We start from the raw sequence: 16,969 nt of genomic DNA on the forward strand, positions 1-16,969 counted from the left end.
TATATGTGTGTGTGTATGTATATATGTGTATATATATCTTAGAGTATTATTTTATTTTTTTCCCACAGGGGATTTAATTTTTATTAAATTTATTGGGGTGACATTGGTTAATAAAGTTATATATGTTTTGGGTATAATATTCTATGACATCATCTGTATATTCTATTGTATGTTCACCACTCACAATCAAATCTGACACCATTTATCACCCTTTCAGCCTTTTCTACTGCCCGCCACTCTCCCTTCCCTCTGGTAATCATCATAACTTGTGTCTATGAGTTTTTGTTTGTTTAATCTCTTTACCTTTTTCAACCAGCCCCCCAAGCCCCTCCCTCCTAACAGCTGTCAGTTTGTTTTCTGTATCTATGAGTCTATTTCTATTTTGTTTATTAGTTTATTTTGTTTATTAGATTCCAAATATAAGTGAAATCATATGGTATTTGTCTTTTTGTGACTGGCTTATTTCACTTAGCATAATGTTCTCCAGGTCCATCCATGCTGTTGCAAAAGTAAGATTTCCTTCTTTTAAATGGCTGAGCAGTATTCCATTGGGTAAATGTACCACAGCTTTTTTGTCCACTCATCTACTGATGGGCACTAGTGCTGCTTCCAAATCTTGGCTATTTTAAATAACCCTGCAATAAGCATAGGGGTGCATATATTCTTTTGAATCAGTTTTTTTGGTTTCTTTGGATATATTCCCGTAAGTATAATCACTGGGTCATAAGGCAGTTCCATTTTTAATATTTTAAGGATACTTTATACTATTTTCCACAGGCTGTACCAGTCTGCATTCTCACCAACAGTGCAAAAGGGTTCCCTTTTCTCCACATCTTTGCCAGGACTTGTTTGTTCATTTATTGATGATGGGCATTCTGACAGGTGTGAGATGATGTCTCATTGTGGTTTTAATTTTCACTTCTCTGCTGATTACTGACATTGAGCATCTTTTCATATGTCTATTGGCCATCTGTCTTTTCTCCTTGGAGAAGTATCCATTCAGGTCCTTTGCATATTTTTTAATTGGATTGGTTCTTTTTTTTAGTGTTCAGTTGTATAAATTCTTTATAAATTGTGGGCATTAACTTCTATCAAATGTATCATTGGCTAACATGTTCTCCCATTCAGTGGGTTCCTTTGCTGTTTTTATGCCAGGGCAATGCTGTTTTGATTACAATGGCCTTGTAGTATAGTTGGATTTAAGGTAGCATAATTTCTCCAACTTTGTTTTTCTTTCTCAAGATTGCTGTGGCTATTCAGGGTCTTTTGTGGTTCTGTCTAAATTTTTGAAATATTTCTTTTAGTTCTGTGAAATACACCATTGGTATCTTGATAGGAATTGTGTTGCATCTATAGATTGCTTTGGGAAGTATGGACATTTTAATTATGTTAATTTTTCCCATCCATAAACACAATAAATTCTTCTACTTATTTGTATCTTCTCAATTTCTTTCTTTAGTGTCTTATAATTTTCTGAGTACAGGTCATTTACATCCTTGGTTAAATTTATTCCCAGGTATTTTATTTTATTTACTTTTTGATACAATTGTAAATGGGATTGTTTTCTTAGTTTCTCTTTCTGATAGTTCATTATTGGTACATAAAAATGCAACTGTTTTCTGGATATTTATTTTGTATCCTGCTACTTTACTAATTCATTTATCAATTTGAGTAGTTTTCTGCTGGAACCTTTAGGGTTCTCTATATATGGTATCATGTCATCTGTAAATAATGACAGTTTTACTTCTACCTTTACAATATTATTGCCTTTTATTTTTTTCTTCTTGTCTGACTGCTGTGGCTAAAACTTCCAGTACTATGTTAAATAAGAGAGATAAAAGCAGACATCCTTGTCTTGTGCCTGATCTTAAGGGAAACTTTTAGTTTTTGCCCATTGAGTATGATGTTGCCTGTGAGTTTGTCATATGTGGCCTTCATTATGTTGAGGTATGTTCCCTCTATTCCCACTTTGCTAAGAGTTTTTATCATAAATCGGTGCTGGATTTTTATCAAATGCTTTTTCTGCATCTATTGATGTAATCATGTGATTTTTATCCTTCATTTTGTTTGTGTGGTGGACAAGGTTTAACGATTTGTAAATATTGTACCAACATTGCATCCCCAAAATAAAGCCCACTTGATCATGGTGATGATCTTTTTAATGTATTGCTAGACCCAGATTACTAATATTTTTTTCTCTTTATAAAAATATATTTTATTGATTATGCTATTACAGTTGTCCCATTTTTTCTCCACTTCATTCCCCTCTGCCCTGTACCCCACTCCCACCACAATTTCCCCCTACCTTAGCTCATGTCCATGGGTTGTGCATATAACTTCTTTGGCTTCTCTATTTCCCATACTATTCTTAACCTCCCCCTGTCTATTTTCTACCTACCATTTATGCTTCTTATTCCGTGTACCTTTCCCTCCATTCCCCCCCTCCCCACTGATAACCCTCCAAGTGATCTCTATTTCAGTGAACCTGTTCTTGTCTAGTTGTCTACTTTGTTCATTTTTGTTTTTGTTTTTTTAAGTTTGGCTGCTGATAGTTGTGTTGTCATTTTACTGTTTGTATTTTTGATCTTTTCCTTAGATAAGTCTCTCTAAAATTTCATATAGTAAGGGCTTGGTGATGATGAACTCCTTTGACATGACCTTATCTGGGAAGTACTTTATCTGCCCTTCCATTCTAAATGATAGCTTTGCTGGAGAAAGTAATCTAGCTTGTAGGTCATTGACTTTCATGATTTGGAATACTTCTTTCCAGCCCCTTCTTGCCTGTAAGGTTTCTTTTGCGAAATCAGCTGACAGTCTAATGGCAACTCCTTTGTAGGTAACTGTCTCCTTTTCTCTTGCTGCTTTTAAGATTCTCTCCTTCTCTTTAATCTTGGGTAATGTAATTATGATGTGCCTTGGTATGTGCTTCCTTGGGTCCAGCTTCTTTGGAACTCTCTGAGCTTCCTGGATTTTCTGGAAGTCTATTTCCTTTGCCAGATTGGGGAAGTTCTCCTTCATGACTTGTTCAAATAAGCTTTCCATTTCTTGCTCTTCCTCTTCTCCTTCTGGCACTCCTATGATTCGGATGTTGGAACATTTAAAATTGTCCCAGAGGTTCCTAAGCCTCTCCTCATTTTTTGAATTCTTGTTTCTTCATTCTGTTCTGGTTGAATGTTTATTTCTTCCTTCTCCTCCAAACCATTGATTTGAGTCCCAGTTTCCTTCCCTTCACTGTTGGTTCCCTGTGCATTTTCCTTTATTTCACTTTGCATAGCCTTCACCTTCTCTGTTTTGCAACCATACTCACCCAATTCTGTGAGCATCCTGATTACCAGTGTTTTGAACTCTGCATCTGATATCTCTTCATCACTTACTTGTATTTTCTCTGGAGCTTTGATGTATTCTTTCATTTGGGCCATATTTTTTTTTGTCTCTGTGCACCTGTTAGGTAGAAAGGGGCAGAGCCTTAGGTATTAGCCAGGGCAGGGCTACCCATGTCACTGGGTGTGGTGGTATATATGGGGGAGGGGTCTGAGAGGGAACAATGTTGCTTGCTCAGCTCTCCATTGGCTTTCAATCACTTCCTCAATCACACCCAAAAGCTAGTGGGCCTTTCTGGTGCTGATTCCCAGGTGGGTGGATTTGTGTACATTCTAGGATCCTGTGGGTTTCTCCAATCAACTCACCTGTGAGGCTGGGCATTTCTCCTGCTGCCTCAACCCCCACAGGTTTTTTCAGTCAGCAGTTTTGAGGCTTATTTCCCTGCACTGGAACCCTGGGTTCTGCAGTCTGTCTTGCTCCCCATGTTCCTCCCAGTTTATCCACACACAAATGTGGGACTGCCCATTCTGCCAGTCGTGACCTTACCTGGTCCACTAGCCATCAGTCCTCTCCACCCCAGCTCCCTGTCTCCACCCCTCCTACTGGTCTGGATGAATATTTCTTCTTTAACTCCTTGGTTGTTGGACTTCCATACAGTTCGATTTTCTGGCAGTTCTGGTTATTTTTTTGTTTTTAAATTTGTTGTTTTCCTTCTTTTGGTTGTGCAAGGAGGCAAAGTGTATCTACCTATGCCTCCATCTTGGCTGGAAGTCTCCAGTTTGCTAATATTTTGTTGAGGATTTTAGAATCTATGTTTATGAGGAATATTGGCCTATAATTTTCTTTGTAATGAATTTATCTATATTTGGAATTAGGATATTGCTGGCCTTGTAAAATGGGCTTAGGAGTCTCCACTCCCCTTGAATGTTTTGGAATAGTTTGAGAAGGATAGGTGTAGTTCTTTGGACATTTGGTAAAATTCACTTGTGAAATATCTGGCCTAGGACTTTTATTTGTTGGGTTTTCTTTTTTATTACTTCTTCCATTTCATTAGTTGTGATCTGTCTATTCAGATTTTCTGATTTTTCATGATTCCCTTTTGGAAGATTGTGTTTTTCTAGGAATTTATCCATTTCATCCAGATTGATCAATTTGTTGGCAAATTGTTGTTCATGATGTTTTCTTACAATCCCTTGTACTTCTGTGGGGTCAGTTGTCACTTCTCCTTTTTCATTTCTGATTTTACTTATTTGGGTCCTCTCTCTTTTGTCCTTTTTATTGAATTTATTGAGGTGACATTGGTTAACAAAATTATACAGGTTTTAGGTGCACAATTCCACAACACATCATCTGTACACAGTATTGTGTGTGCATCATCTCAGGTCTCCTTTCCTCACCATTATACTCTTCATACCCTCTTTCTTTTTCTCTTGATGAGTTTGGTTAAAGGTTTGTCAATCTTGTTTATGTTTTTAAGAAACCAGGGCTTGGTTTCATTGATCTTTTGTGTTGTTGTTGTTGTTTTTTAGATTCTATTTCACTTATTTCGGCATTGATCTTTATTATTTCTTTTCTTGCACTCACTCTGGGCTTTGTTTGAAGGTCATTTTGTAGTTTCCTTAAGTATAAAGTTAGATTGCTTATTTGAAATTTTTCTTGTTTATTGAGATAGGTGTATAATGCTGTAGCTTTCCCTTTTAGGACTGCTTTCACTGTATTCTATAGATTTTGGGTTGTTGTGTTTTCATTTTCATTTGTTTCAAGGTATCTTTTGATTTCTTCCTTTATCTAATTGTTAACCCATTCATTGTTTAGTAACAATGTTACTAAACAATGTTATTTAGCTCCCATGTCTTTGTGTATTTTTCAGTTTTTTCTTTTGATTGAGTTCTAGTTTCATAACATTATGGTGAAAAAAGATACATGATATGATTTTTTTTATTTTTTAATATTTGTTCAAGTACAGTTGTACTCCATTTTCATCCCACCACGTCCCCTCATCCCACCCATCCCTGCCTCCCACCCTCGAACCTACCCCCTTTGGCTTTGTCCATGTGTCCTTTATACATGTTCCTTGATGGCTCTTCCTTGATATTTTCCCCCATATTCCCTCTTCCCCCTCAGCTCTGGTTGCTGTCAGTCTGTACTTTATTTCAATGTCTCTGGTTATATTTTGCATGCTTGTTTGTCTTGTTGATTAGGTTCAACTTATAGGTGAGATCATATGGTATTTGTATTTCACTGTCTGGCTTATTTCACTTAGCATATTGTTCTCCAATTCCATCCATACTGCCACTAAGGGTAGGGGCTCCTTCTTTCTTTCTGCTGCGTAGTATTCCATTGTATAAATGTACCACAGTTTTTTTTTTTATCCACTTATTTACTGGTGGGCACTTAGGTTGCTTCCAGCACTTGCCTAGTGTAAATTGTGCTGCTATGAACATTGGGGTGCATAGGTTCTTTTGAATTGGTGGTTCAGGATTCTTAAAGTATAATCCCAGTAGTGGTATTGCTGGGTCAAAAGGAAGTTCCATTTTTAGTTTTTTAAATCTTAAATTTACTAAAACTTGTTTTGTATCCCAAAATGTGGTCTATCCTAGGAAATGTCCCAGGTGTACATGAAAAGAATGTATATTCTGCTGCTTTGGGGTGAAGTGCTTTGAAGATAATAATTAAATCCACCTGAGCTAGTGTGTCATTTAAAGCCACCCTTTTCTTGCTGATTTTCTATGTGTACGATGTAGCATCGATGTCAAGGGCATGTTAAAATCCCCTGCTATGACTGTATTAGTGTCAATCTCTCCCTTTATGCCCATCAAGATTTGCTTTATATATTTAGATTGCCCTCTGTTGGGTGCATAAATATTTACAAGGGTTATATCTCCTCATTGAACTGCTCCCCTTATCATTATGTAGTGTCCTTCTTTGTCTCTTATTATAGCCTTTGTTTTTAAGTCGATATTGCTACCCAGCTTTTTTTTTTATCCCATTCTATTTGCATAAAAAGTTTTCCCCAGTCCTTTACATTTAATCTGTGTGTATTTTGTTCTGAGGTGGGTCTCTAGTAGACAGCATATATATGGATCTTGTTTCCTATCCATTCAGCTACCATATGTCTTTTGATTGGAGCATTTAAGCATTTACATTTCAACTTATTATTGATAGGTATGTATTTTTTACCATTTTATTCTTTTAACTATATTCCTTTGTTTTTCTTTTCCTCTGTTGCCTTCTTCCTGTTCTTCTCCTCCTCCCCTCCCCACCCCCATTATTCCCTTCTTTTTCTTTTTTCTTCTTTCTTCTTCTTCTTCAATAGGCTAACATTTCTTGTAAAAACCTGTTTCATGGTAACAAACTTCTTTAGCTTTTTCTTGTCTGAGAAGCTTTTTATTTCTGCTTCAATTTTAAATGACAGCTTTGCTGGGTAAAGCAGTCTTGCTTGTAGTTCTTTTTTTCATCACTTTGAATATTTCTTGCCAATTCCTTCTGGCCTGGAATGTTGAGAAATCAGCTGACAGTGTTATTGGAGTTCCCTTATAGGTAACTAACTGTGTTTCTCTTGCAGCTTTTAAGATTCTGTCTTTCTTTAACCTTTGCCATTTTAATTATAATGTCTTGGTATGGCCCTCTTCTGGTTTATCTTGTTTGGGATCTTTGGGTTTCCTGGACTTGTGTGTCTTTTTCCTTCACCAGGTTAGGGAAGTTTTTTATTATTATTCCTTCAAATAAGTTCTTAATCCCTTGCTGTCTCTCTTCTCCTTCTGGCACCCCTATGATATAGATGTTGTTATGCTTCATGTTGTCCCAAAAGTCCCTTAAGCTATCCTTATTAAAAGTTTTCATTTTGTTACTTGATTGGGTGTTTTCTGCTACCTTTTCTTAGAAATCACTGATTTGATCCTCTACTTCATCCAACCTACTGTTTATTCCTTCTAGTGTATTCTTCATTTCAGATATTATTTCCTTCATTTCTGGCTTGTTCTTTTTCATGGTTTCCATGTTTTTTTGCATACTGTTATAGTTCTCACTAAGTTCCTTGAGCATTCTTATAATCATTTTTTTGAACTCTATATCTGATCAGTCTGATCAGTCACCCGCCTCCATCATTTCATTTAGGTCCTTTTTTTTTTTTTTTTTTTTTTTTAAGAGAGATTTCTCCTGTTCTTTCTTCTGGAGCATGTTTCTTGACTTCCCCATTTTAGCTGACTTTTTGTGTTTGTTTCTATGTATTAGGTAGATCTGCTATGACTCCCAGCCTCAGTAGGGTAGCCTCATCAAGTAGGTGTCCTGTGGGACCCAGTGGCATATTTCCTTGATTACCTGATCTGGGTGCTTGAAGAATGTCCCTTGTGTGGTTTATATGGGCCTCTTGTTCTAATTGAGTCTTGCTATTAGCCTGTTCATGCATGGGATTGACCCTCAGGCCTACTAATTGTGAGGATTGACCTCAACCACAGTGTATGAGCTGCTACTTGGGCGCTGACCACAGAAAGTGAAATTTAGCTCAGCAAGATCTAGTGCCTGCTGGATCTCCCTTTGGATATGTTGCTTGCGAAGCTTATTGGATCCTGTAAGGTTATCTGACGTGGCTACTAGGTTTGTTGGTTCTGGGGCCTCTTGGGAGGGACTCTGGTACAGGCCAATGTCAGACACTGCCTATGACTGGCCCTGGACAACCTGTTTGGAGCTACACAATAATCTACAGTTTGTGGCTGCCTCTGCTGGGCTTGTGCATGTATGGGAAGGACCAAGCTATGCACCTAGTGGCTTTTACCAGCATCGAGCCCAGGAGCAGGTCACCAAAGGTCCCAATGCACCCCGAGATCCACCTCCGCCTGCCTCTGTCTACTGGCTGACTATGAGGTTTAGTCAATGAAAGAGTCTCTGGCTGTATTTGAGTTGTATGAGGTAGTTTTTCAGTGAGATGCCAGGTAGAGGTAAGTGGTGTTCACCAGATTGATACAGATTCAAACTTGGTGCCAGTGCTGGGTGTGAGGCCACTCTGCAAATGTCCCAGGGTATAAATAGTCTAGTTGTCACTTGACAGGTCCTCACATACCTTTGTGGGTGAGGTCTCAGAGAATTGTCAGAGTGAGGCAGCAGAGTTTATCAGGCCCAAACAGTCCAAGCTTTGGCTGCATGAAGGGAAGGCTCTGCACGAGTTGGGTGTGTAAAGGAAAAATGGCCCCCATTGTAGAGCCACACAACTGTTTGTCCAAGATTCTGCCAGGAGCTTGAGCTCAACAGGGCAAGGCTGACAGGAGCTGGAAGGTTGGGGCTAGTGGATCCCTTGTGAGGGAGAGGTGCCAGTCACGCTTGGGGGAAGATGGGAGGAGTGGCCCTGCCCCAGAGCCACAACACTCAGTCTGTCCCAGATTCTGCCCAGACCTCAGCAGGGTGGGGCTAGAGGATCTCCCATGAAGGAGAGGCACCAGTCAGGTTCATGGGAAAGTTGGGGGAATCGCTCCTGTCCCAGTGACACACTCAGTCACTGACACACCCTGAGTCTGCCCAGAACTCTACATCCAGACCCAGGCAGCTGACTCCTCCACAGGGTGTGAGATCTGCAGGGTGGTGAGACAGGAAGTCCAGAGGTGGATCGATTACATTCTCCCAGGCTGATGCCATAAAGAGGGGAGTACCCCACCCAAGAAAGATGGCATCTGTGATGTGGGAGAGTGACCCAACACAGGGGTCCCATCAGCTGTCCTATTAGCTTTCTCTTTCCAATGCCACAAACCTCAGTCTCTCCTCACATGACTCCAGTCCATTCCACCTGCCCCCTACTGGAGCCCAGGGTGAGTGGCTGCAAATGAGATTTTGCATGTTGGCCCTTTAGGAGGGTGCCTGTGTCTGTAGCAGACACCTGTCTCTGCCTGGCAGACAGAATTCCCACTGATTTTCACAGCAGATGTCTTGTGGGTACCTCTTCGTGGCTCTGAGCTGGGGAGCCTGGAGCTGATATCCCAGCTCCTCAGGAGGAACTTTTGCAAGTGAGATATCTCTATGGAATCTCGGCTGCTGCCCATGGAAATTGGGCCAGCTCTTTTCTCATTTCCACCCTTCTCATCATTCTCAATATGGCTTCTGTAACTTCTTGGTTATGATTTCTATTCAGCTAGTTTTCAGTTGGTTATTCAAGTTGATTGTTCTATATTTTAGTTGTAATTCCAATTTGATCCTAGGAGGAAGTGAGTGTAATATCCACCTAGTCCACCACCACCTTGGATCTTGAGAGACTTAACTATAGCACTCATTTGTTTTGCTCAGATATTTGTTAACAGATAGTTGTTAGTGCCCACAATATAGTAGGTAGTATTTAATATAAAATTTGTACCATTTAATGGCATTCTTTTAAAAAAGATTTATTTATTTATTTTTAGGGAGAGGGGAAAGAAGGGAGGAATAAGGGTGAGAAACATGGTTGCCTCTCATATGTGCCCTGACTGAGGACCAAACCTGCAACTCAGGCATGTGCCCTGACCAGACATCAAACCAGTGACCTTTTGCTTTGGGGAACAATGCCCAACTAACTGAGCTATGCTGGTCAGGACCATTTAATGATATTCTTAAGATATTAATGATAGACGGTTTTATGTTTCTATTTATTTCTCATGTTTTTCAACTTTCAGTAGATGGAAACCATTTGTCAAATTTCTTTTGAAGTTTTTTACTATATAGCCTTGTACCATCAACATGGCAGGCAATCTTTAAAATATTAAAGGCAAATATAAGAAGGCATATACTTTGTTGAGAGGTTCTCTGCCTCTGTCTCTGTTTTTGTCTTTGGCTCTCTTTCTCTCACACGCACATACACACACTACTTCTCTTTGAAGATGAAGAATAAACAGGAACAGGATCCCATCAGCAAATGCCCTTTGGTGGGCATCAGTGAAAATAATTGCTAACTTGAGGACTACCTATGTGCCAGATCCCATTTGAAGCACTTTACATACATGATATCATTTAAATATCAGAATAACTCTGTGGAGTAAGTACTAATATAGATTTTTCACACAAAATAATGAGCATCAAAGATTGAATATGTTGTCCAGGGTAACTCATGGTAGGTGGGAGAGCTGGTATAGGTACCTACAGCTGTTTGTCTCAAAACCTTTGCTCTGAACCATTAGCTCTAGTATCTCCCTTCTCAAGTCATTTAATCAGGATAGGTTTCCTGAAGTAGATCTAAGTGAAGTTAATTTCAGAATGAAGGAATAGAGACTTCTGGTCAAGATGGTGGTGTAAGTCAATAGCATATTTGTCTCCTCCCACAACCACATCAAAACTATAACTAAACTACAGAACAATTATCATACAGAACCGCCTGAAATCTGGCTGAATGGAAGTCCTATAACTAGGGAATGAAAGAAGAAACCACACTGAGACTGGTAGGAGGGGAAAAGATGCAGAATGGGCTGGTCCCACATTCATGTGTGGTGGATAAAAATCAGGAGGGTTATCTCCACTGCAGAGGTTCCCCCCTGAGAAATAAAGGTCCTGACCCAACACTAGGCTCTCCAGTCCAGGGTTCCAGACAGAAGTCCCTATAACTTCTGGGTGTAAAAAGCAGCAGGGACTGAGGCTGAGGGATATGGAGGTTGCTGGAGTTCCAGGCAGTTCCTCTTAAAGGGTGCACTGACAAACTAACTCAAACTCACTCCCTCTGAGCTTCAGCACTGGGGCAGCAGCTTGAAAGGCACCAGAGACATACCTGGAGGAACTGAATTGTCTGGCATCAGAGTGAGAACTGGGGTGGGCGAGCAGCTTTCTCCCAGATAGAAGTACTGGCACAAGCAATTGTTTCTTTAATGAACCCTCCCCCGACAGAGCTGGCAGGCAGGCAGCATGTCTGAGACTCCATCAATCTGGCTCACACTGTTTTTCCTACCCTGGTGATTCCATGATGCCCAACCTCACCAAACATTTGGATGCACCCAAGAGGTTTCCACAAGCAGATGGCTGCTACTTACTAAGTGGCCCCAGACCTAGCACTAGCAGCAGTAGCCAGGCTTGTTTCAACGTCTCCTGGGCACCTCCAAGCCCAGCACAAGTAGCAGCCATCTGCAGATTACTTTGCAGCTCAAGCTGGGTGGCCCTGGGCAGAACATAGGCAGCAGCTGACCTTGGACTGCACCTCCCTGGAGGCCCCAGAGCCAGCACACCCAGTGGACAGTTTCAGACCACATCAAAGTGCCACTGCCCAACCACCTCCACAAGTGACACGCTCAAAGGGCGGACTCAGCTGGCACTAGAGCTCCGCTGATGTAAGTCCTGCTCTGTGAAGTCAGCCCCTGCACAGCTGATCCTCCCTGGTGGTCAGAATTTGGTGGTTGTGGTTGCAGCCAGTCCTTTTAGCTAATTAGCCTGAGGACAAATCCCTCACATTGACATGCCCACAGCAATCAGGGCTCAACTACAAGAGAAGAGTATACACAGTCCACACAAAGGGTGCACCTTGAGTGTTCAGCTTTGGTGATTGGGGAGGCTGTGCCACTGGACCCTACAGGATACCTACTACCATTAGGCCACTCTGCCAAGTCCAGGAGATGTAGCAGCTCTACTTAATACATAGGAACAAACACAGAGAGGCTGTCAAAATGAGGAGACAAAGAAACATGTTCCAATTGAAAGAACAGAAGTCCAGAAAAAGAATGAAACAAAATGGAGACAAGCAATCTACCAGATGCAGAGTTCAAAATATTGGTTATAAGGATGTTCAATGAACTTAGTGAGGACCTCACCATCATAAAAAAAAGACCAGTCAGAAATAAAGAATATACTAACCAAAATGAAGAATAATTTACAGGGAATCAACAGTAGAGTAGATAAAGCTGAGAATCAAATCAGTAATTTGGAATATAAGAAAGCAAAATATACCCAATCAAAACAGTAACAAAAAAAAAAAGAATCCAAAAAGGGTAGTGTGAGGAGCCTCTGTGATAACTTCAAGCATACCAATGTTAGCATCACAGGAGTGCTGAAAGAAAAAGAGAGAGACAAGAAATTGAAAACATGTGTGAAAAAATTATGACAGAAAACTTTCCTAACTTGGTGAAGAAAATAGACAAGTACAGGAAGCACAGGGAGGCCCACTCCAAGACACATTATATTTAAAATGCCAAAGTTTAAAGATAAAGAATCTTTTAAAAAATTTTATTTATTGACTTTAGAGAGCAGAAGGGGGGAGAGAGGGAGAGGAGGGGGGAGGGAGAGAGAGAGAGAGAGAGAAACATTGATTTGTTGTTCCAATTATTTATGCATTCATTGGTTTCTTCTTGCATGTGCCCTGACTGAAAATCAAACCTACAACTTTGGTGTATTGGGAGAATGCTCTAACCAACTGAGTTACCTGGCCAGGGCCCAAAGAGAGAATCTCAAAAGTAGCAAGAGAAAAGTAGTTAGTTACCCACAAGAAAGCTCCCATAAGACTGTCAGCTGATTTCTTAACAAAAACTTTGCAGGCCAGAAGGAACTGGCAAGAAACATTAAAGGTGATGAAAAGCAAGGACCTACATCCAAGATTACTCTACCCAGCAAAACTATCATTTAAATCAAAGGACACATAAAGAGCTTCCCAGACAAGAAAAAGCTAAAGGAGTTCATCACCCCCAGTATTATGTGAAGTGTTATAGGGTCTTCTGTAACAAGAAGAAGAAAAAAAAACATGAATAATAAAATGGGAATAAATACATATCTATCAACAATTGAATCTAAAAAACAAAACTAACAAACAAGGCCAACAGAAACAGACTCAGATACAGAGACCATTTTGATGGTTGCCAGATGGGAAGGGGTTTGGGGGCTGGGTGAAAATAGTGAAGGGATTAAGAAGTACACATTGATATTTACAGAAAAGTCATGAGGACATAAAGTACAGTATAGGGAATATAGTCAATAATATTCTAACAACTGTGTATGGTGTCAGATGGGCATAAGATTTATCAAGATGATCACTTAGTAAGTTATATAATGTCTAACACTGGAGTGTATACCTGAAACTAATATAGTAATGTATGTCAACTCTAATTGAAATATTAAAATGATTTGAAATAAAAACAAATGAAGGAATAAAAATAGAAGGTACTGAGGAATGAGGGAAGATGGACTACTTAAGACAATAGTGAATATAGTAGGAAAGAAGATGCTTTAAAGCTTCCCAAGTTTGTAAGTATACTCGGCTAGAATGAAAAGGTTTAATGGGACAAAAGGGGAGACAGACGGGATTATTTGGTGGGAGGCCATGGAGGGAATAAAATTAGACATTGTAGTTGCAGAATAGAAGCACCAAAACTATACTGAATCTACAGCATCCTAGGAATGAAAGAGAACTTGAATGCCATCTGCCTTATGCATAAATTTGGTCTGCATCTTGACAAAATGGTTGTTCAGCATTTTTGAATGCCCTTGAAGATGGAGAACTCAATAGATTCTGTCACTAGATAGTGTATTACAAAGTTTCCTGTATGAAACCAGTGTTTACCTACCAGTAACTTCAACTCAGTGGCCAGGAGCTGATTTCTGGGGGCCATACAGAACAAGTCTTTCACAGAATATTTCCTAGGGTAAATATAGAAATATCCACACATGGACTGTTTTTTTTCCCGTAGTAAAATTATTCCTAGATATGAGTTCACAAATGTTCCCTAATCACTGATTTTCAACACATTTCTTAACTCACCTTTTGCTAGGTAAATATAATAGCTGATAATAGCTGAACAGGTTGTTTATACATGCCAGGGGCTTTGTACGCATTATTCTCATGTTGTCATTTCTCTCACAGTCAAGGAAGCTGAGGCCCAGAGAGCTTAAATAACTTGCTCAAGATCACCCAAGTTTTAGACAGAGAAGTTGGAATTTGCTTACAGGCAGCTTGGATCCAGAGCTAGAGTGCTAACAAACCATTCTACCTGGTATAAAGAGAGTGCTGTGGAAGGTAGGGTCTACTCTGGGCTGGCTTCATGGATGTGCAAGTTGTACTCTTTGTTTAGAAAGGCTCCTTCTTGGTTTAATGTTCTGTTGCCTCCATCTTGAAATGCTGAATAAATTTTGAACAGGGAGCCCTGAATTTTCATTTTACACTGAACTCGGAAAATTATTAACTGGTTCTGGGTCTACCATTGAAAACGATCAAGTTGACTAATAGCCTCCTTTTTCCAGTGGTGCGGTGACCTACTGTTCTGCAGTTCTGAAGGTTAACATGTTTTGGTGTACCTTGTAGAACCCATGTCTCATTCTGTGGCTCCTGACCTCCCTACCAGGAAAGCCCCAGTGGGTACCTGCCACAGTCTGTGTGCAGGGTGTGGTATAGGTGGTTTCCTTCCTGTATGTTCAATGCCATGAGTGGAGGACAAGCTGAGTTCTGGCAGGGATGCTTTTACATTTTGGGGTTGTGTTAGTTTCTATTCCTTTGACACCATGTTTTCTGTCAAATGAAATTTATGGGCACATTATAGTAGTTGACAGGAACAATGAGCCTCCAGGATTTCCCGGGGAGAAACTTCCACCTGCCAAGTGAGAGCTTCCTCCTTTTGGCTAACGTGGGAGCTTGGCTCTTCTCATTACTTCCTCAGCCTGCTGTAAACACCAGGAATGCAGGCCTTAAGAGAGCTGGCCCAGGAGCGATATGCAGCTGCAGCTGGGTCTTTTAGTAACTGTTCCAGGAAAAGTCAGCTGGGAGAGGTCATCGCAGTGCTCCTAGGACGTCTGCTTTTGTTGCTTAGCATATCCAGTTTAACAAAACTATGTCTAATTAAATGTGGTTCATTCCACAGCTAAGAGTTCAGAAAAAGACAAACATGTAATAGCACCTTCTTTATAATGTCAATCACCTGTTAGGATGCTTCCCTGCTGGTCAGTCTTTGTTTAGGTTGTGGATACCTTCAGAATGTCAGGTTGGTATCTTGCAAAGAGCACTGGACTGGAAGTTAGGAAAGCTGGTTTCCAACTAGCTTTTTTTGGGAGGGGGGTAGGTGCAGTGAACTTTATTGATGGTGCATGACAAGGCAGGGGACTCCCTAAGCCCCTCCCCTCTTCAGAGGGTCTAGGATGGAAACTGGAGGTTAGGAGATTCTCAGCGTGTTGGGGGATCAGTTTGGGGCAAGGACTCCCCAGCAGCTGAGGGTCTCTCTTCCTGTCACTGGGGCTGGTGGTCCATGGGGCTCTTACTCCTTGGAGGCCATGTGGACCACAAGGTCCACCACCCTGTTACTATAGCCGAATTCATTGTCAGGAAATGAGCTTGACAAAGTGGTCATTGAAGGCAATGCCAGCTCCAGCATGGAAAGTGGAGGAGTTGGTGTCACTGTTAAAGTCGCAGGAGACAACCTGGTCCTTGGTATAGCCCAGAATGACCTTGAGGGGGCCCTCTGATGCCTGCTTCACTACCTTGATGTCATCATATTTGGCAGCTTTCTCCAGGTGGCAGGTCAGGTCCACAACCAACACATTGGGGGTGGGGACATGGAAGGCCATGCCAGTGAGCTTCCCATTCAGCTCAGAGATAACCTTGCCCACAGCCTTGGCAGTGCTAGTGCCAGTGCCAGTGGAAGCAGGGATGATATTCTGGGCAGCCCCTTGGCCATCACACCATAGCTTTCCAGAGGGCCTGTCCATAGTCTTCCGGGTGGCAGTGATGGCGTGGATTGTGGTCATGAGTCCCTCCACGATGCCAAAGTTGTCATGGATGACCTTGGCCAGGGGGGCCAAGCAGTTGGTAGTGCAGGAGGCATTGCTGACTCTTCATGGAGTTGTCATACTTGTCATGGTTCTCATCCATCACAAACATTTGCAGAAGGGGCAGAGATGTTCACCCTCTTGGCTTCTCCCTTCAAGTGAACCCCAGCCTTCTCCATAGTGGTGAAGACACCAGTGGATTCCACAACATATTCAGCACCAGCATCACCCCATTTGATGTTGGCGGGATCTTGCTCCCGGAAGATGGAGATGGACTTTTCATTGATGACAAGCTTCCTGTTCTCAGCCTTGACAGTGCCTTTGAACTTGCCGTGAGTAGAATAATACTGGGACATGTAGACCATGTAGTTGAGGTCAATGAAAGGGTCATTGATGGCGACGATGTCCACTTTACCAGAGTAAAAGGCAGCCCTGGTGACCAGGCACCCAATATGGCCAAATCTGTTCACTCTGATCTTCACCATCGTGTCTCAGGGTTGAGGCTGCTGGCACTGTGCAGGAAGACACAGCTGTCTGTTGAACAGGAGGAGCAGAGAGCCTGGTTTCCAATTAGCTTTATCTTGCCTGATTAACTGAGGACTTGAAGTAAGCAATTGATAAGTCTTGTACTTCACATCCAGCCTCGGAATTTTATCAGGCATTATATTTGGGAAATGGACAGACTTTGAGCTTGAGTTGACTTATTTTGGCTCAAAGTATATTGGTTTTTAATCAATAAAGAGACCTTTTCTGAGGCCTCTTTAGTGAGTACGAGAGTAATATGTAACCTGTCCAGGCAAACAGGAGGCTCAGTATGAGAAAACTCCGTAAAAGTTTGCTTCCCTGGAATCCCATTTAGGGCCATGGAATCTTGGCTCTGACAGTCAGGCAAGATCCACCTATGTTATATATGATACCCTTAGATAAGGATACAGATTCAGCTGCTAGAAAAGAAACCCCAAAATAACAGTGA

The 16,969-nt window shown here is 41.1% G+C and overlaps 1 pseudogene; it reads right to left on the reverse strand.

Annotated features, from left to right (window-relative positions):
- Positions 1-15,432: 15,432 nt before the first annotated feature.
- On the reverse strand, positions 15,433-16,481 carry LOC112309243 (glyceraldehyde-3-phosphate dehydrogenase-like; annotated as a pseudogene).
- Between the last annotated feature and the right edge of the window lie 488 nt (positions 16,482-16,969).

Source organism: Desmodus rotundus, chromosome 3, assembly GCF_022682495.2.
Source record: "Desmodus rotundus isolate HL8 chromosome 3, HLdesRot8A.1, whole genome shotgun sequence".
Lineage (NCBI taxonomy): Eukaryota > Metazoa > Chordata > Mammalia > Chiroptera > Phyllostomidae > Desmodus > Desmodus rotundus.